This window comes from Macaca nemestrina, chromosome 10, assembly GCF_043159975.1.
Source record: "Macaca nemestrina isolate mMacNem1 chromosome 10, mMacNem.hap1, whole genome shotgun sequence".
Classification (NCBI taxonomy): Eukaryota; Metazoa; Chordata; class Mammalia; order Primates; family Cercopithecidae; genus Macaca; species Macaca nemestrina.
This window is the reverse complement of record NC_092134.1, coordinates 37,046,944-37,066,964: the sequence shown is the minus strand read 5'-3', so window position 1 is coordinate 37,066,964 and position 20,021 is coordinate 37,046,944. Positions and strand designations below refer to the sequence as shown.

The 20,021-nt window shown below is 43.8% G+C and overlaps 1 long non-coding RNA gene across 9 annotated transcripts in view; it reads left to right on the top strand.

The window, feature by feature from the left end:
• LOC105483663 (uncharacterized) overlaps positions 1–20,021 on the top strand; it is a 131,306-nt gene that overhangs the window by 57,946 nt on the left and 53,339 nt on the right. For 8 of the 9 annotated variants that reach the window (XR_011608946.1, XR_011608944.1, XR_011608949.1 and 5 more), the window contains 2 exons: positions 11,400–11,472; positions 14,613–14,796. This is a non-coding gene — a long non-coding RNA (uncharacterized lncRNA). The remainder of the gene's footprint in view (positions 1–11,399; positions 11,473–14,612; positions 14,797–20,021) is intronic. The other variant, XR_011608948.1, reaches the window with a different exon arrangement.

Sequence of the window (20,021 nt, the reverse complement as noted above, 5' to 3'; positions counted from 1 at the left end):
AACAACTCCAGGGTCTCAGTGGCTTGCTAAAAGAAAGATCTTAGACAAATTAAATTCAATGGAGTTTAATTGAGCAAAGAGTGATTCAAGAATCAGGAAGCCCTAAACCAGATGTTTGAGCAGCAAGGAATTATGGAAACTATGCCTACATTTTCAGAGAATTCAGCCCCCCCTTCCCCCCCACCGCCACCCCCCTGCCCCCTGCTGCCACCACCACAATCCTAATTTCATGGACTTTCATTAGTTCGACAAAGGCAGCTTTGGTCCCTGAGCAAGGAGGGGATTCGTTTTAAGGAAGGACTATTACCATCCTTGCTTTAAAGTTAAACCATGAACTAAATTCTTCTCATGTTTAGCTTGACTTATGCCCAGTAATGAGTGAAGACAGCCAACTTGTGAGGCTAGAAGCAAGATGGAGTCAGCCCTGCTAGATTTCTCTCACTGTCATCATCTTTCCAAAAGCAGTTTCAGTTTGATTCTGGAAAGTAACATACAGCATTTCTGCCTAAATCTCATCAGCTGAATCTCACTTGACCCCATCTAGGTGCAAGGGAATCTGGGAAATGTAGTCTTGCTATGTGGCCAGTGAGAAGAGAAGATAGAATTCAGTGAACACATGATATTACTTGCCACATCCTAGGAGCCATCCTGATTCCTTTCTTTTCCCCATGGCCCTTCTACAATCCAACCAGAGGAGGTTATAGACTCCTTGCTCTTGGCCTGCAAGAGCAGATTCCACCAGCCTTGCCCACCTCCCCAACCTCACCAACTGCCTTTCCTTTTGTCTGCTTTGCTTTATCCAATGCATCTTCTTTCTCCCTTAAACTCCTTCTGGCCTTTGGTTTGCTCTCCCTTCTGCCTCTGTTTCTTTACCCAGCCCTTCCCATGTCCAACTTATTTGAAGCCCTTACATCTCAGCATAAACATGCCCTCCTCAGAGATTTTCTCTGATCATCCCATCTAAAGAAGCTCTCATGGCCTTCCCTCTCTTATCACCATTTTATTTATTTCATAGCCCTAAGGTTTTTTTTTTTTAAATAAACTTTACTTTTTAGAATAGTTTTAGATTTACAGAAAATTTTGGAAGATAGTATACAGAGTTCCCATAGGTCCCCTTCCCCCCACACCCATTCTCCTTTATTATTAGCATCTTACATGAGTATAGTACATTTGTCATGATTAATGAACCAATAGCTCTGTGTTATGGTAACTGAACCATACTTTATTCAGATTTCCTTAGTTTTCACCTAATGTCCTTTCTCTGCTCCAGGATCCCATCCAGGGTGCACACCATGCCTTCTTAGGCTCCTCGTGGCTCTGACAGTGTTTCTGGTGACCTTGACAGTTTTCAGGAGTAGAAGTAAGGTATTTTGCAGAGTATCTCTCAACTGAGATTTGTCTGATGGTTCTTTCATGATTATACTGGAGTTATGGGTTCTAGGGATAAGGACAACAGAGGCAAAGTGCCATTGTCATCACATTGCACCAAAGGTTTGTGATTTATCATTTGATTTATGACTGTTGATGTTGACCTTGAGCACCTGGCTCTGGTTGTGTTTGTCAGGTTCTCCACTTTTTTCCTCCATTTCAATACTGAACTCTTTCAAAGGTTGCCATTTTGTACAGTTCACACTTAGCAAGTGGGGAGTTATGCACTGACTATTTTTTAAAGTTATTGTATTAAATTTTTTTGTTTATGTGTTTAGGAGGACACTGTACCTGAGCTATCAGCCTTCTTCTTTATTTTTTTTTTCCAGGCTGGACTGCAATGGCATGATCTCAGCTCATTGCAACCTCTGCCTCCTGGGTTCAAACCACCCTGCCACCTCAGCCTCCTAAGTAGTTGAGACTACAGTTCATGCCACCACACCCAGCTAATTTTTGATTTCTGTATTTTTAGTAGAAACAGAGTTTTGCCATGTTGCCCAGGCTGATCTTGAACTCCTGAGCTCAAGTAATCCACCCATTTCAGCCTCCCAAAGTGCTAGGATTACAGGCCTGAGCCACCATGCCCAGCCCAGCCTTCTTCTTAACTGCTGCTTCCGGCAGCAGATGCAGGAATATCAGATGCTGACTTTTCTGGTATCCCTCCTGCCAATGAAACAGAAGAAAGTCAGTCTTCTGGTATGTTTTGATGAACACTTTTGCTTTCCTTGCAAAGGAGGAAGACACTGTTGTTCTCTTGTTTCCTTCTTTCTACCTTGACTGCTGTGACCTTCTTGTGACCATGAGTGACAAAAGTTATGGCATAAAGTCAAGATGCACAGATAACAGAGCAAAAATAGAGAAAGAGCCTGGGTCCCTGATGGCAATTGCTGCCGGAAACCACCCACCTTTGCACTTTATGTCATGTGAGAAAAGTTTAAGCCATGGCTAGGATGGCTTCATGCAACTCAAAGCATATATATATATATATATATATATATATATATATTTTTTTTTTTTTTTTTTTTTTTTTTTTTTTTTTGAGATGGAGTTTCTCTCTTGTTGCCCAGGCTGGAGTGCAATAGCATGATCTCAGCTCACTACAACCTCCGCCTCCAGGGTTCAAGCGATTCTCCTGTCTCAGCCTCCCGAGTAGCTGGGATTACAGGTGCATGCTACCACGCCCAGCTAATTTTTGTATTTTTAGTAGAGACGAGGTTTCATCATATTGGTCAGGCTGGTCTCAACCGCCTGACCTCAACCTCCTGGTCTTGTTCTGCCCACCTTGGCCTCCCAAAGTGCTGGGATTACAGGTGTGAGACACTGTGCCCAGCCCTAGCATTCTTAACTTATATTTCTTTATATCTTCTCCTTCTAAAAATAAAGTTCCATAAGACAGAGACCTTACCTATTTTTTTACCTCTATATTTTCATTGGGTGACATGGAGTAGACACTAAATTCTTGCTGAATGAATGAAGAGATGACAGTTTAAGGGAGAAGTAGGATCTCAGAAAAGATTCTTTAAGATTTAGGGAGACCAGGGCACATTTTGGAATAACAAAAAGATACAAGAAGAGAGATTGAAGTTATAAAGATATAACTTTATAAAGTTATAAAGATTATATATCTTTATAAGATATAAAGTTATGAAGATATATATTAAGTTATAAAGATAGAGAGATATATATATAGAGAGAGAGAAGAGAGAGAGAGAGAAAGAGAACACAGAGAAAATAATTAATGAAGAATGGTTTATTAGTCAGAATTCTCTAGAAAAACAACCAATAGGATAGATAGATGACAATAAATAATAGGTAGACAAATACAGATATAAAGTTATTATAAGGAATTGGCTCATGCAATTATGAAGGCTCAGAAGTCCCAAGATCCACAGTTGGGAAGTTGGAGATCCAAGAGAACCATTCGTGTAGTTCTAGGCCAGTCCAAAGGCCTGAGAGTCAGGAGAACTGGTGGTGTAAATTTCAATTCAAGGTCAGAAAAAGCTGATTCCAGCTCAAGCAGTCAGACAGAAAAAGTTCCTTCTTACTCAGTCTTTTTGTTCAATTCAGGTCCTCAGTTGATTGCATGAGTCTCATCCACATTAGGGAGGGCAATCTGCTTTACTCATTCTACTGGTTTGAGTATTAATCTCATCTAGAGATACCCTCACCCAGACACAAGACCCAGAATAATGTTTGACCAAAGTCTGGGCACCCCATGGCCCAGTTAAGTTGACACACAAAATTAACCATTATAAATGCTATCCTAAAAGGGGAAGGGGATGAGATCCCATGCTCTGGTAGAGGCATATGTTAGATAACAAGAGAGTAAAATCAAATGGGACTCCAAATTTCTTTAATTAGGGTACCTTTGAGAATCAGGCAGGTGGGTAATGAAGCCTCTCACCAGAAAAAAGTATATATAATGGGTTGGATGTGTGTATCCACCCAAATCTCATCTTTAATTGTAATTCCCACGTGTCAAGGGAGCAACCTGGTGAGAGGTGATTGGATCATGGGTTTGGTTTCCTGCACGCTGTTCTCATGATAGGGAGGGAGTTCTCATGAGATCTGATGATTTAAAAGTGGCAGCTTCTCTTGCTCTCTCTCTCTCTCTACTGCCATCATGTAAGATGTGCCTTGCTTCCCCTTTCCCTTCCACCATAGTTGTAAGTTTCTTGAGTCCTCTCCAGCCATGTGCAACTGTGAGTCAATTAAACCTCCTTTCTTTATAAATTACCCAGTCTCGGGTAGTATCTTTATAGGAGTGTGAGAACGAATGAATACAGAGAATTGGTACCAGGAGTGGGGTCCTGTTATAAAGATAACCTGAGAATGTGGAAGTGACTTTGGAACTGGGTAACAGGCAGAGGTTGGAACAGTTGGGAGGGCTCAAAAGAAGACAGGAAGATGTGGGAAAGTTTGGAACTTCCTAGAGACTTGTTGAATGGTTTTGAGCAAAATGCTGATAATGATATGGACAACGAAGTCCAGGCTGAGGTAATCTCAGATGGAGATGAGGAATTTACTGGGAACCAAAATAAAGGTTACTCTTGCTGTGCTTTAGTAAAAAGACTGTTGGTATTTTGCCTCTGCCCTAGAGATCTGTGAAACTTTGAACTTGAGAGAGATGATTTAGGGTGTCTGGTGGAATAAAATTTTTTTTTTTTTAGATGGAGTTTTGCTGTTGTGGCCCAGGCTGGAGTGCAATGGCACAGTTTTGGCTCACTGCAACCTCCACCTGGTGGAAGAAATTTCCAAGCAGAAAAGCATTCAAGAGGTAACCTGGCTGATTCTTAAAGTGATCAGTCACATGCATTCACAAAGAGATGGCTTGAAACTAGAACTTACATTTAAAAGGGAAGCAGAGCAAAAAGGTTTGGAAAATTTGCAGCCTGACCACATGGTAGAAAAAAAAAACCCATTTTCTAAGGAGGAATTAAAACTGGCTGCAGAAATTTGCATAAGTAATGAGGAACCAGATGTTAATAGGCAAAGCAATGAAGAGAATGGCTCCAGGGCATGTCAGAGATCTGCATGGCAGCCCCTCCATCACAGGCCCAGAAGCCTAGGAGGAAAACATAGTTTTGTGGGCCGGTCCGGGGCCTTGCTGCTGTGTGCAGCCTTGGGACATGGCACCCTCCATCCCAGCCACTCCAGTTCCAGCTGTGGCTAAAAGGGGACAAGGTTCAGCTCAGATCATTGCTTCAGAGGGTGCAAGCCCCAAGCCCTCATGGCTTCCACATGGTGTTGGGCATATGAGTACACAGAAGTCAAGAATTGAGGTTTGGGAACCTCTGCCTAGATTTCAGAGGATGTATGGAAATGCCTGAATGTCCAGACAGAAGTCTGCTGCAGGGGCAGAGATGTCATGGAGAACCTCTGTTAGGGCAGTGTGGAAGGCAAATGTCGGGTTGGATCTCCAACAGAGTCCCCACTGGGGCAGTGCCTAGTGGAGCTATGAGAAGAGGGCCACTGTCCTCTAGACCCCAGAATGGTAGATCCATCAACAGCTTGCACTGTGTACCTGGAAAAGTTACAGGCACTCAATGCCAGCCCTTGAAAGCAGCCACAGGAGTTGTACCCTGCAGAGCCACAGGGGCAGAGCTGTCCAAGGCCTTGGGAGCTCATCTCTTGCATCAGTGTGCCCTGGATGTGAGACACAGAGTCAAAGGAGATTTTGGAGCTTTAAGATTTAATGGCTGCCTGGCTGGGTTTCAGACTTGCATGGGGCGTGTGGCTCCTTTGTTTTAGCCAATTTCTCCAATTTGGAATGGGAACATTTCCCCAATGCCTGTACCCCCATTGTATCTTGGGAGTAACTAACTTGTTTTTGATTTCACGGTCTCACAGGCAGAAGGGACTTGCCTTGTCTCAGATGAGACTTTGGACTCGGACTTTTGAGTTAATGCTGGAATGAATTAAGACTTTGGGGTACAGTTCCATAAGTAATGATCATGCCCAAAGTTCTTTCCTAGACATCATTTATAGTCAGTCCACTGCAGGTATCTTCCACATGGTAATTCAGAGCCTCAGGCTACTGCCATCTTGAGTTCTGCCATGCCCTAGGGCATGGAGTCTTGGCTCCCTCTCTTGAGTTAATGGCAGCTAGCTTGAGCTTTCTGAAATAATAGGCACGGATGGTGCAAAAGACTAAATATGTCCCCCAAAATTCATATGTTGAAATTTTAACCCCTAAGGTGATAGAATTAGGAAGTGGAGCCTTGAAGGGGTGATTAGGTCATGAGGATAGGACCCTCCTGAGTGGGATAAGTTCATTCTTTTCATGAGGCCCTTATAAAAGAGGCCCCAGAGAGCTTTCTCATTCTCTTTCTGTGGTGTGAGAATACTGTGAAAAGATGGAAATCTGTAACCCAGAAGAGAACCCTCTCCAGCCCCTGACCATGCTGGCACTCATATCTCAAACTTCCAGCCTCTTGAACTATGAGAAATAAATTTCTGTTGTTTTCTAGCTGTCTGGTCTATGGTAATTTGTTATAGCAGCCAGAATGGACTAAGACAGATGGGAAGTTCACATTCTTAATCAGATATTTAATAGTCTTAATACATGTTAGTCATAAAGGGCCTTTGTGTTTCAATAATATTTTGTTGCTCTTTGAGGTCCAGAAGTGGTGGGCCTTTATAACCCTTGAGGCCCTGTGTTTCTGGGCTCTCTCTAGACTCTTTCACTTCTGTTTGCAAACTGATCTTTCCTATAAATTTCATGTGTCTTGTAATGTCTAGCTAAAAACAGGGTGGTACAAGAGACTGCCTCCTGACTTTTGTATCCTAGGTACCTCACTCAACTCACCCTTGTCCCTGCCCTGGGAAACATCTATCTATCCTATTACTCTGATTCTTTCCAACCACTTTCTCTAGAACTACAGGCTTAGTAGGATGCTATCTGCCATTGAAGGAAATACTTTACTACATGTCTCGCCACTTTACAAATTAAGTTTCCTTTTTCCAGCTTCTTATATTACTTTTCTCACCAACTACCACCCCACTGCTAAGCCAATGCCATATTACTTTAGTTTTTTTTTATTGCAGCACACCACTTCTTGGTACCAATTTTTGTATTGGTTGACATGACACCAGATACTATGACTAACCCTGAAATTTCAGTAGCTTAACCCAATAAAAGTTATTTATTCTCACAGTCAATTCACTGCAGGCATCTTCCACATGGTGATTCAGGGCTTCAGGCTACTGCCACCTTGTGTCTGCCATTCCCTAGGGCATGGAGTCTTTTGCTTCCAGGCAGCAGATCACTAAGGACATGGAGGATTATCCATGGAGGTTTTTAATGTCGAGGCCTAGAAGTGGTGGACATCAGCTCTGTTCACATTCCACTGGCTAGAATTCAGACATGATCACACCTAATGCAAAGGAGGCTGAAGGATATAGTATAGTTATATGCCCAGTGAGAAGAGCAAACGGGCTTTGGTGAACACGTGACAACCTCTTTAATGAACTTATACAGCACCAAGAAAACTGAGCCACAAACCGGTGAGTCCTTTGTGTCTTCATAGCATTGTGGTCTTCATAAGGTAGTATTCTTCCTTATGAAGTCTAAGCAATCATATCTGAGAGTGAGAGTAGGCCTTTGTTGTTAAATGGTGGGTTACTGCAACCATTTCCTTGGGGGATAATTTCTGTAAGGGTAGCAGAAAACACAGGATTAAACTCCACATGTACCCCACCCATCACCCCCAATTCTTTGCCTCTGCCAATAACCCAAGAATTCCTGTCTCCTCCCCACCACCCCAATCATTGACATATCTGGTGCCAGGGAGCTGGTGATGACAGACCACAGGAAAGGTGTGTCATGATGGGAGGCATGTAGGACTTTGTCAGCCTAAGGGGCTAGACTGCCATTTCTTCGTTTCTTCGGGAAGGTTGAGTGACAATAGCTCCCTCCCAAGCAAGACTTGAGTTTTGGGAAGTGATCCCAGAAGGCACAAGTAAGGAAGTAGGAGAAGTAAGTTAGGGAAAGAGAAAAGCCGAAAGCAGATTACTGTCAGGAGCAACAAGGACTCAGTCCCAGTGCAGACTGTCTGAGAAACGATGTGGAACATGCTTCAGAATTGTCCCTCTAGAAGCCAGGGAGACTGGGGCATTTTTCCAACAACTCCATCCAAATTGGTTGAGAGTTGGCCCCAGGAACATTGAGCACCCTCTCCCTCAACTATGGATTGCACTTATGGGTTGCCTAGCAAGCTTCTGTACCAGACGTAGAAAAAAGGCCTGCGCAGGCACTTGGGATAAAAACCATCAGTCTGTCTGTGCCAGGAAGTGCCTTCAGCTTCAGGGGCACTCAGGTGGGTCCAGGAAACATGGGGCACCTGCTACAGATAGGAAGAGACATAGGCAGTGAAAAGTAAGGACCTGGACATGTCACAGGCTCTCAAACTCACCTAGCTAACATCATGTGGTATGGCTCTCGTCTGGAGTGGAACTGACTCTGCCTTCCTTGTGTGTGAACTGGTATGAGCAGTCAGTATGGATTGATCATTCACTATATGCTAAAAACTGTACTAAGAAGTTTATAGAAATTATCTCATTTAATACTTATTGACCATGTTTCATATACCATGGGAAACGCAAGAGATAAGTAAGACTTACTCCCTGCCTTTAAACAATTTAAACTCCAGCGGAAGGGATAAGATGAGCAAACAAAGATTTTATGCAGCAAAGGCTGTGATGAGGGCCATAAGAGTTACAAATACTTCAGAGGCCTTAGAGGTATGAGACTGACTTCAGGATGGTGGATCAGGCCTCATTGAGCAAGGAGGGGGCATTTGAATCTATCCTTGAAGAACTAGGAGGATTTTGACAGGCATATTAGGGCAAGTACATGTGTGGATAAAGCTATGGAGTGTTGAAAAGCGGGGAGGGGAGCGACACAGGGTAGAAGGCAGGAAGGAGGTCAAGATGGGTGTTGCTAGGAAGCTGTCACAATTTCATCATGCCTGGGAGTGAGACAAAATTCATAATCCAGATGTGAAGTCAACGTTGGAAGAAGCCAGGTCAAGCTTCAAGTTGGGAAATGAAGAATGTATACAGCGGAAGGCAACAAGCATGTGGGACAGAACAAGTTTGGCAAGGAGTGAGGTACAGAGGAGCAGAGGACAGGCATTCAGGACTAATGCCACGATGGCTGGGTGTCTGTAGCAATTCATTCATTCATTCACTCAATTCATATCCCTTGTTCACTGTTTTCATTCATTCAACAGATATTTATTGAACACTCACTTTGTGCCAAGCACCCATTTACATAATGGGGATATAGTGGAAGACAAACAGGAAAAATCAGTGACCTCATGGAGTGGACACAGACAACATCATATAAATAAAATATCTAGTATGTCAGACAGTAAGCGTATGTAGAAAAATAAGCAGGGAGGGGTGAGAGGGAGTGTTGTCTGGGGAGAGGAAGGTTGTTATTTTAAAGAGAGTGGTCAGGGAAGGCTTCTCTGAGAAAAGAATGTTTGAGCAAAGACCTGAAGGTGGAGGGAGTGAGCCACGTGACTCCCTGAGGGAATCCCGCAATTGCAAAGACTCCAGACAGGAAGGTGACTTGCTGGTCCAAAACAGCAGGGAAGCAGGTGTGGCTGGAGCAAAGTGAGTAAAGTGCCTGAGGGCTGGTGTTTAGTTTAGAGAGAGGAAGGCAGACCAGATGGTAAAGGGCAGTGGTTTTCAATGGGGTGGTGCCATCTGATAGTGGGTGTTTGTGAAATTCGTGGAGATGTTTTTGTCTTCTACTGTAGTTGTGCCTGAATGTTTACATATTAAAATGCATCTTTTATTGTGGGCTTTCTTTTTATTTCTGCTTTGTATTTTAGATATGACTCTTAAAAATTGTGCATGGGGGGAGGTCACATTATCTCTGAATTCCAATTCTGGATTTCAAAGGTGGTGTTATACCATGTTGCTACTAACAGCTACTAACTTGCATCTAACAAAGCTGAGACTCCAGAGAGAGAGCATAAACGACATTGTGAGAACTCTGAGTTTGACTCTTTAAGCTGAGTTGTTTGAGTAGAGTTCAGCAGAGGAGTGGTGGGATCAGACTTAGGATTTAAACAGCTCTCCATGCCTACTATATGGAGAACAGAATGCAGGGGCCAGGGGAGAAGCCCGGAGACCAGTTAGGAGGTCGCGGCACTAATGGCGAAAGATGGCAGTGGCAGTGGAGGAGTGAGAAGTGGTCTGATTCTGTGATATATTTCAGAAGGCGGGAGCTATAAGATTTTCTGAAAGATTTGCAGGGTGTGAGAGAAAGAGAGGTGTTGAGAATGACTCCGTATTTTTGACCTGAGCATTGAAGGATGTAGATACCATCAACTGAAATGAAAAGCCTGTAGGTAGAGTTGGTTTGGGGGAAAGACCAGAATTTATTGGACATCCAACTATGTGCCAGGAACTGTTTTAGGCACCAGGAACTTTCATAGGTCTGATACAGAGCATTGTGTAAAGGAGTTCATCAGGCCAGAAGCTGAGGCCAGCAAGGACCAGCCTGTTTGACATGTGGGATTCCAGCGAGACTCTAAGCCTTCTGGGGTCAGTGAGCATGGTATGGTATCTTGATCAACTCTGTGACCTACTTAGCCTACTTGGGACATGTTCGATGACTGTCTGTGGAATGAATGATGATTCTCTCCTTCTCATTCTCTGAGTGATTCAAATCATGATGACATGAAAGTCTATCCTTATGCACAACCATAAAATTATTAGAAAAACTGTTCTGGGTTTAGGCAAGAATTTCTTTTGGCTCATTTTGGATATTCTTTTAAGACTGTAGCACCTCTAGGACAAAGACAGTGTATTTAATCTTTGAATCTGCAGGGCCTAGTGCCTAGCAGGTTATTTGTTGAATGAAAACATTTCATTGTATTTTCTCAGACTTTTTAAAATTAGGTATATTTTTATGGTGTTATGATCATAATACCCATTTTATTTGTTTCCTAATTTTTACTTACTCTTTTATTAAAATGATTTTTCCGTATATAGATTCTTCATTAACTACTATTTTTATGACCGCACAATAATTTAAGGTATATGGATAAACTATAATTCCATTACCCATTTCCTCATTATCCAATAAGATTCTTTTAGGCTATCAAAATAATTACTAAAATAATAATATAATAATATAAAATAATAAAATAATAATAAATAAATATTTTCCTTAAGGAGGCCTTTTATGTACTTCAGGTTATTTTAGTAGAGTGGTAAGATTTCTTGGTCAAGGACGTTAGCAGACATTATTAATATTTACCAACATCTGTGTTTCTCTGCTCCTTTTGGGCATGGCAGAAAGGAGGCTTCAGTTCTCAGCCTCCTTGCCATTGGGTAGGGCCATATGAATAGCTCTGGACAATGAAGTGTGAACGGAAGTGAGGTGTGAATTTCCTGGATGTGGCTGTGGAAAGCCTACGCATGATTTGCCAATCTCTCCTATTTTCTGCAAGGATGACCAATGACATTCCAGATGGTAGAGTCCCTGAGTGACACAGAACAACCTTCCCTCTTCACCAACCTGAGGTGGGTATGTTGGAACTCGTTATAGTAAACTACTGGGATTCTGGGGTTAATTTGTTGCCACTAGTAACCTAGTCTTTCCTGACTAATACAGAGATTCTGGGCCTTATGACACATCAGAGTACATATTGGCAAATTGCACAGTGTGTATAGTAGGTACCCAATAAATATCTCTTAAATGAATTAATCAGACTGGTCACCAATATTACATGAAAATACCCATTTCAATACTTATCAACTGCAATGGATTTATTATTTGATAATTCTTGCCAACTTAATAGGCAAAAATATTGTCTTGGCTGTATTTTAATTTGTATTTCTTTGCTTATTGGAATACCTGAACTTTTTTTTCATCTGTTGTTAGCTATTTCCTCTGTTGCGTATTATTTGTTCTAAAGCTTTCATTCACTTTCAGTAACTATATATTGAATGCCTTCACTGTTCTAGATACTGGGGCTGTACTAGTGAATAACTTTGCTATCATGGAACTTTCATTCAGGAGGGGAGAAAAATGACATGTACACAAATACTTAAATATTTTAGGTATGGTAAGTGCTATGAAGAATAAAGCAAGGTATGAGACTTAAAGATTGGCTGGGTGTGTTTTCACCCTGACTGGCCATGCAGGGTCTTTCTGATAATGTCATTTTTGAACAAAGGGGATGAGCCAAGCTGATATTGGAATGAAAGGCATTCAGGCCAAGAGAACAGCACATACAAAGGCCTTAAGGCAGGGGCATTCTTGATATTTTGGGGGATCTAGCAAGAAGCCAATCTGGCTGAAGCAGAGTGAGTGAGACAAGAGTAGCAGGAGATGAGAGTGGACAGGTAACAGGCGAGAGCATGAACAGCCTTGCTTTTTGCTTTTCTTTGGATTGATATGAGAGTCACTGAGGGCCTTTGAGCTTAGAAGTGACATGATATGACTTACTATTTAAAAGGATTACTTTGGCTTCTCTGTAGATAAGAGACAGTAGTGGTTAAGTGAGAAGGGGTCAGATTCTAGATATATTTGTCATAGAGCTAATTGATGTTGATGATAGGTTGGATATGGGAGAGGAATGTGAGAAATAAAGGAGTCAAGAATGATTTCAAGATTTTTTTTTTTTTTTTTTTTGAGACAGAGTTTCACTTTTGTTGTCCAAGCGCGATCTCAGCTCACTGCACCTCTGCCTCTGGGGTTCAAGTGATCCTCCTGCCTCAGCCTCCCAAATAGCTGGGATTATAGGCATGCACCGCCACTCTCGGCTAATTTTTGTATTTTTACAAAATACAAAATATATGAAAGTTCACCACCTTGACCAGGCTGGTCTTGAAATCCTGACGTCAGGTGAATCACCTGCCTCAGCCTCCCAAAGTGTTGGGATTACAGGTGTAAGCCACCATGCCCGGCCTGATTCCAAGATTTTGACTTGAGCAATTGGAAAAATGTAGTTGCCATTTACTTTATTGCTCCATTAAATTATATTTGGTATTTTTAATGACTCCAGAAAATTCCATGTCAGAAATCAAAGAAACAGTATACTTCGGTGGATAAAGTACTTGATTTCCAGGCCAGGGGTAGGTCTTGATTGACTTCAACCAGTTATGGTTCACTTGGTGCCATGGCTGCAGGGACTGGTTCAGGGGTGGTCCTATGACCTTAGATGATGCAGTCAGAGGCCCAGGACTTTCATTTAACAATCTGGAGGAGACGCTGCTTCTTCTGCTAGAGATGAGCAAGGAAGCATGCTCCCTGAGGCTTCTGGTAGCCCTCTTGCTCCTTTGAGATAAACCAGCCTTAAGATGAACTTGACATGGAAAGCAGAGAAAAGAGTTAAAAAGAAAGCCAGGTGTTTTGTGACATGGTTGAGTCACTGCATCCATCCATCCTCACCTGAAATCTATCCAGAGACTGTTCAGCTGCATAAGCCAGTATACTCTCCTTTATTGTTTATGCCATTTGGGGCTGTATTTTCTTTTTTCTTTTTTGTTTTTTTGTTTTTGAGACGGAGTTTCACTCTTGTTGCCCAGGCTGGAGTGCAATGGCATGATATTGGCTCACTGCAACCTCTGCCTCCCGGGTTCAAGTGATTCTCCTGCCTCAGCCTCCTGAGTAGCTGGGATTACAGGCATGCACCACCATGCCCAGCTAATTTTGTATTTTCAGTAGAGACAGGGTTTCTCCATGTTGGTCAGGCTGGTCTTGAACTCCCAACCTCAGATGATCTGCCCGCCTCGGCCTCCCAAGGTGCTGGAATTACAGGCGTGAGCCACTGTGCCCAGCCTTGGGTTGTATTTTCTATTACTTGCCACTAAGCATGTCCTGACCCATATAAGCAGCTTTCACATAAGTGCTGTCCACAGAATGCTGTCACCACCTGTGATCTTAGAACACAGGAAATAGTCACCCTAGAAAATCTACAACCCATTTAAGCCTGAAGATTAGAGGGTTACATCATGCGGTGTAAGAGGAGAGGCCACCTTCAGAACATAAGCTGTCCAAAATCCTGGAGGAACGGATCCCAGGAACTGTCAGCACAGCAGACATCACCTGGCATCACAGGATCTCAGCTGCTTCCCTAGCAACAAGGGCCAGTCCTTCTCCCTGAAACACAGCATCATTGGCAAGTTGCTTCTGGAGTGTTTACAGTCATCCTCATCAATTTCTGGAAGCATGGGGTAGAAACTGATTCTGAAGGCAAAGTCTCTAAGAATAGCAACACCCTTCTTCAGCATTTGTTCCTGAAAATGCTTTACCAATGTGTGCTCTTTGGGAGACAGTTTAAGGTCATGGAGAGCAGGACAGACGGTGGAATCAGACTACCTGGACTTCCCTTCTGGCTCCTCCAGGACTGGTAAACCCAAAAGAGGGGTCTCAGGGCTGAGGGCAGTGGGCAGATATGGCCCCCGCATCCCAGTCTTAGCAAATCCTTTGCACAGGGTAGGTCGTTGAGATTTTAGGGATTGCTGTACGGTGGGCTTCCTGGAGCCTGTGCTCTCTAATTGTCTTCGTGGTTAAGAGCATCAGGAGTTTGCAGCCACACTGCTGGGATTTGAGCCTTAGATCTACCACCTACAGATGGCACAAGTTATTTAACCTCTCTATGCCTCAGTTTCCTTCCCTGTAAAATTAAAATAATAAAAAGTTATTTATCTCCTAGAGTTGCTTAGAAGATAAATGAGTTACTACATGTAGTCTGAGAATGATGCCTGGCACTCTCTTAGTCAGTTTGGGCCGCCATAACAAAGACCACGGACTGAGTGGCTGAAACAACAGACCTTTATTTCTCACAGTTCCAGGCGCTGGAAAATCCAAGATCAAGACACCGTCAGATCCCATGAATGGTGAGTGTTGCTTCCTGTTTTGTAGATGGCTGTATTCTCATTGTATCCTCATATGGCAGAGAGCAGACAGAGCTCTCTGGGATCCCTTTTATAGGGGCATTAATCCTGCTCATGAAGGCTCCATTCTCAGGAGCTAATCACCTCCCAAGGGTCCCAGCTCCTAATGCCATTACATTGGGGGTTACGATTTCAACATATGATTTGGCAGCTGGGAGACACAAACATTCAGGTCTATAATGGGCACCTAATAAGTGTTCACTGAGTATTAGCTTTTGGGTTGCCTGTAACTTGCTAAGAAATGATATTACAAAACAAACAAACAAACAAACAAACAAAAACACCAAAGGCAAAAATGAATGGAAAGAAAGGAAGAGAAGTGAGTATACAAAGCAGATACCGTTTGATGTTTGACAGAAAAAGGAATGGCTGGTGTGCCTTTCAGCAAGGTTCAATCTTTTCTCTCCAGCCAGGGTGTAGTTTCTGGGCTGGAACCAGAGAGCAGGAAGAGGAAGCCCAGCGTCCCCTTCCTGTTGCCACCAGCCTTTGCAGTTGGTTGCTGGTGCGTGTTTTTATGTTCTTGTTTTTGTTTTTGAGATGGAGTCTTGTGCAGTCGCCCAGGCTGGAGTGCAGTGGCGCAATCTCGGCTCACTGCAACCTCCGTCTCCCGGTTCGAGATTCTCCTGCCTCAACCTCCCGAGTGGCTGGGATTACAAGCATGTGCCACCACGCCTGGCTACTTTTTGTATTTTTACAGGGTTTCTCCATGTTGGCCAGGCTGGTCTCGAACTACTGACTTCAAGTGATCTGTCCGCCTCGGCCTCCCAAAGTGCTGGGATTACAGGCATGAGTCACCACACCTGGCCTTTTTTTTTTTTCAATGCTGCGTAATCCTCTTCCTAATTACAATAAGCACTCCTCACTATCAAATTTCACTTTATGTTTTCAGAACCGTTTCCCATCTCTTCCCCTCCCATCTGATCCCCACAACAGAACCAGGTAGAGCCTATTGTTTTCCCACTTCACAGATGGGGAAGAGTAGGGCTTGGGCTTGCCATCCAGTTCAGATAAGATCCAAAGGCATGCCAAGATCATGGGTTCTTTTTCTTCTTCTGTTTTTTTTTTTTTTGAGATGGAGTCTTGCTCTGTTGCCCAGGCTGGAGTGCAATGGCATGTGATCTTGGCTCACTGCAACCTCCGCCTCCCAGGTTCAAGTGATTCTCCTGCCTCAGCCTCCTGAGTAGCTGGGATTACAGGCGTGCACCACCACGCCTGGCTCATTTTTGTATTTTTAGTAGAGACAGGGTTTCACAGTGTTGGTTGGGCTGGTCTTGAACTCCTGACCTCGTGATCTGCCTGCCTGGGCCTCTCAAAGTGTTGGAATTACAGACGTGAGACACCGCGCCTGGCCTCCTTTTCTCCAAATGTTCTTTTTTGTTTGTTCGTTTTTTGAGACAGAGTCTGGCTCTGTCGCTCAGGCTAGAATGCAGTGGTGTGATCTCGGCTTACTGCAGCCCCCCAGGTTCAAGTGATTCTCCTGCCTCAGCCTCCCGAGTAGCTAGGATTACAGGCACGCACCACCATGCCCAACTAACTTTTGTATTTGTAGTAGAGGCAGTATTTTTCGAACTCCTGACCTCAAGTGATCTACCCACCTCAGCCTCCCAAAGTGCTGGGATTACAGACATGTGCCACCACACCCAGCTCAAAATGTTCTTAAATTTTAAAATGTTTTGCTAATTTTCCTTATATTTTAATAGTAAGGAGTAACTCATACTAAGCATCACATGTACCAGGCATTATTTTAAGAGCTGTATCTGTGTTGTAATTTACTTCTCACAACAACCCAATTAGATAGCTGCTATTATTTTTCTCCTTTTACAGATGACATCACTGAGGTACAGTGACCTGCCACTGTTAGGTTTAAACTCAGGTAGTTTGGTTCTAGAACCAACACACTTAACTATTATACTAGTTTACATGTTCATGGTAGAATTTATTTTTATTTTTTTAGAGACAGGGTCTTGCTATGTTGCCCAGGCTGGAGTGCAGTGGCTATTCACCGACACTATCCCACTACTGATCAGCATGGGAGTTTTGACCGGCTCTGTTTCTGACCTGGTCCGATTCACCCCTCCTTAGGCAACCTGGTGGTCCTCTGCTCCTGGGAGATTACCATATTGATGCTGAATTTAGTGCGGACATCCGATTGGCATAGCACACTTTAGCCCAGAATTCCTGGCCTCAAGCGATCCTCCCTGCTCAGCCTCCTGAGTAGCTGGGACTATAGGCATGCACCACCACATCTAGCCATGGTAGAATTTTCAAACACCAGCAAAGCAAAAAAAAAAAAAAAAAAAAAAAAAAAAAAAAAGAAAGAAGAAGAAGAAGAATATTTAAAATCGTTAAAATCCCAATACTCAGATATAACTACTGTTAACATTTGATGTGGATAAATTAGACATGAGATGTGGAGTGAAAGGGAAGAACATATTTCAGAATTACTTGGGGGAGCTTTTGAAATATGTATATACTTGAAGTACTTTACTCAAGGAGGAAGGACAGGCATGAGGATTTGGGGTGAAACATTCATTTAGTGGATGCTGACAAATAGTGTCCGCTTTTCCCTTCTACTCCCCAATTGCCTCACTGCTGCCCCAGTCGAATGTCACCCGTGTATCTTTCCGGTCTTTCTTCCATGCATAGCTGCATATGCATACATACAAATACACACTTGTAAATGGCAAACCAAACACTGATTAATGGTAGTTTAAAAAAAAAATACTGGCCTCGTATGGCGGCTCATGTCTGTAACCCCAGCACTTTGGGAGGCCGAGGTGGGCGGATCACCTGAGGTCAGGAGTTTGAGACCAGCCTGGCCAACATGGCGAAACCCCGCCTCTACCAAAAATACAAAAAAAAAAAATTAGCCAAGCATGGTGGCAGGTGCCTGTAGTCCCAGCTACTGGAGAGGCTGAGGCAGAATTGCTTGAACCCAAGAGGCGGAGACTGCTGTGAGCTGAGATGGCACCACTGCACTCCAGCCTCGGCAATAGAGCACAACTCCATCTCAAAAAATAAAAATAAAAACCAAGGCAGGCAGGAGCTGCTGGCACATTTTATGATCACATTCTTAACTGCTGTGGATTCTTGTTGCACCTCAAGGGCACACTCGTATGACAAATACAAGCTTCCAGGCTGGAACCTGACGGGTTTTTGGCATCAACATCCCTTGCCGTGAATTTGTTGTTTTGCTATTTGGTAAGTAGAAGTGACCAAGCTATTCCCCTGCCCATGTTCTCCCAGGGGCCTTCTACTTCCAACTGATATGTACTGTACAGTCTTCCAGACACAGCCTTGAGCCAGGGCGCTGGAAAACTGCCTGTGCCCGTGTTATTCCCCATTCAGGCTGGCTCCAGAGCCTGGGAAGAAGAGGCCTAGGGCAAACCCAACAGGATGCCTGGTGTGCTCAGGAAGGAGTAGAACCTGAGCCACAGAAGGGAGAAGAACAAGGTGTTTCCTCTCTCTGCTCCCTGCCACAGCCCACCCTGGTACTTGTCACACGACTCCCCAGGTACTCATGTACTCCTCTGTCCCTCATAATGGACTGTGTGCTCTTTAGGAGCAGGAATCAGACCTGGTTCATTTTTCTTTCTTCCTTTTTGCATCCTGATTGCTTGGAATGGCACCTGGAACGGAGGGAGCAGTAGATTCCTATTGGGATGAAGCCAGGCGTGGTACTTTACACATGTAATCCCAGTAGTTTGGGAGGCCTAGGTGGGCAGATTGCATGAGGCGAGGAGTTCGAGACCAGCCTGGCCAACATGGTGAAACCTCATCTCTAATAAAAATACAAAAAAAAAAAAAAAAAAAAAATTAGCTGGCGTAGGAGGCTGAGGCAGGAGAATTGCTTGAACCCAGGAGGTGGAGGTTGTGGTGAGCCGAGATCACGCCATTGCACTCCAGCCTGCAGTCTAGGCAACAGGGCAAGACTCCATCTAAAATATATATATATGTATATACATTCCCTTTGGGATGAATAACAGGCATAACCATAGCTAACACTGATTGATGGCCTTTCTGTGCTCAAAGTCAGATAAATAAGACAGAGCTGTTCTAATCTTTCCAACAACCCCATAAGGTAGAATCTAGATTCTATTATTATCTTCTTTGTAGAGTGAAGGAAGTTAGGCAGAGAGACACTAATTAATTTGTCCAAGGTGACAGAGATCAGTGGCTGGCTGCAACCCAAACCAGGAAGCTTAGCTCCAAAATTCCAATTCTTAGTCCCTCCTCTATCCCACTTCTACCACCCCCCTCTCTCCTGCAAGTCAGTGACCATAGTGGTCACCTTAGAGGTTCACTTTATTACGTCACTCCCCTGATCAAGAACCTTCCAGGCCAGACTCCCCAGCACAGCATGGAGGCTGTCTAGGGTTGTCCCCAGCCTCCTGAGCAGTGACCTCCTCTTTCAGAGGCAATAGGAGCTTGGTCCCAACTCTACCGTCTACCAGTGTGTTACCATGGCTGTGGGACTTAACCTCTTTCCACCTCGGGCTTCTCCACTGTAGAATGAGGAGTACTGGGGCTGACTTCACATGGCTTATGACGACTTGAGAATCATGAATGTGGGCACTGCCTAGAACAGGGGTTGGAAAACGTTTTCTAAAAAGGGCCAAATGGTAAGTATTTTTGGCTTTGTGGGCCATATGGCCTCTGCAACAACTGCTCAACTCTGCCATTGTAGTCCAAAAGTAGAAGCTATGGGCCGGGTGTGGTGGCTCATACCTGTAATCCCAGCACTGTGGGAGGCCGAGGCAGGCGGATCACCTGAGGTCAAGAGTTTGAGAACAGCCTGGCCAACATGGAGAAACCCCATCTCTACTAAAAATATAAAAATCAGCCAGGCATGGTGGTGCACGCCTGTAATCCCAGCTACTTGGGAGGCTGAGGCAGGAGAATTGTTTGAACCCGGGAGGTGAGGTTGGGGCAGAGGATATGGTCTGAATGTTTGTGTCCCCCCAAATTCGCATGTTGAAATCCTAACTCCCAAGGTGATAGTATCAGGAGATGGGGCTTTGGGGAGGGGATTAGGCTATGAAGGTAAAGCCTTCATGACTGGGACTAATGCCCTTGTAAAAGAGGCCCTAGAGAGCTAGCTAGCCTCTCTCATTACGTGAGGACACAGGGAGAAGGTATCATCTAGAAATGAAGTAGAAATGAATTTT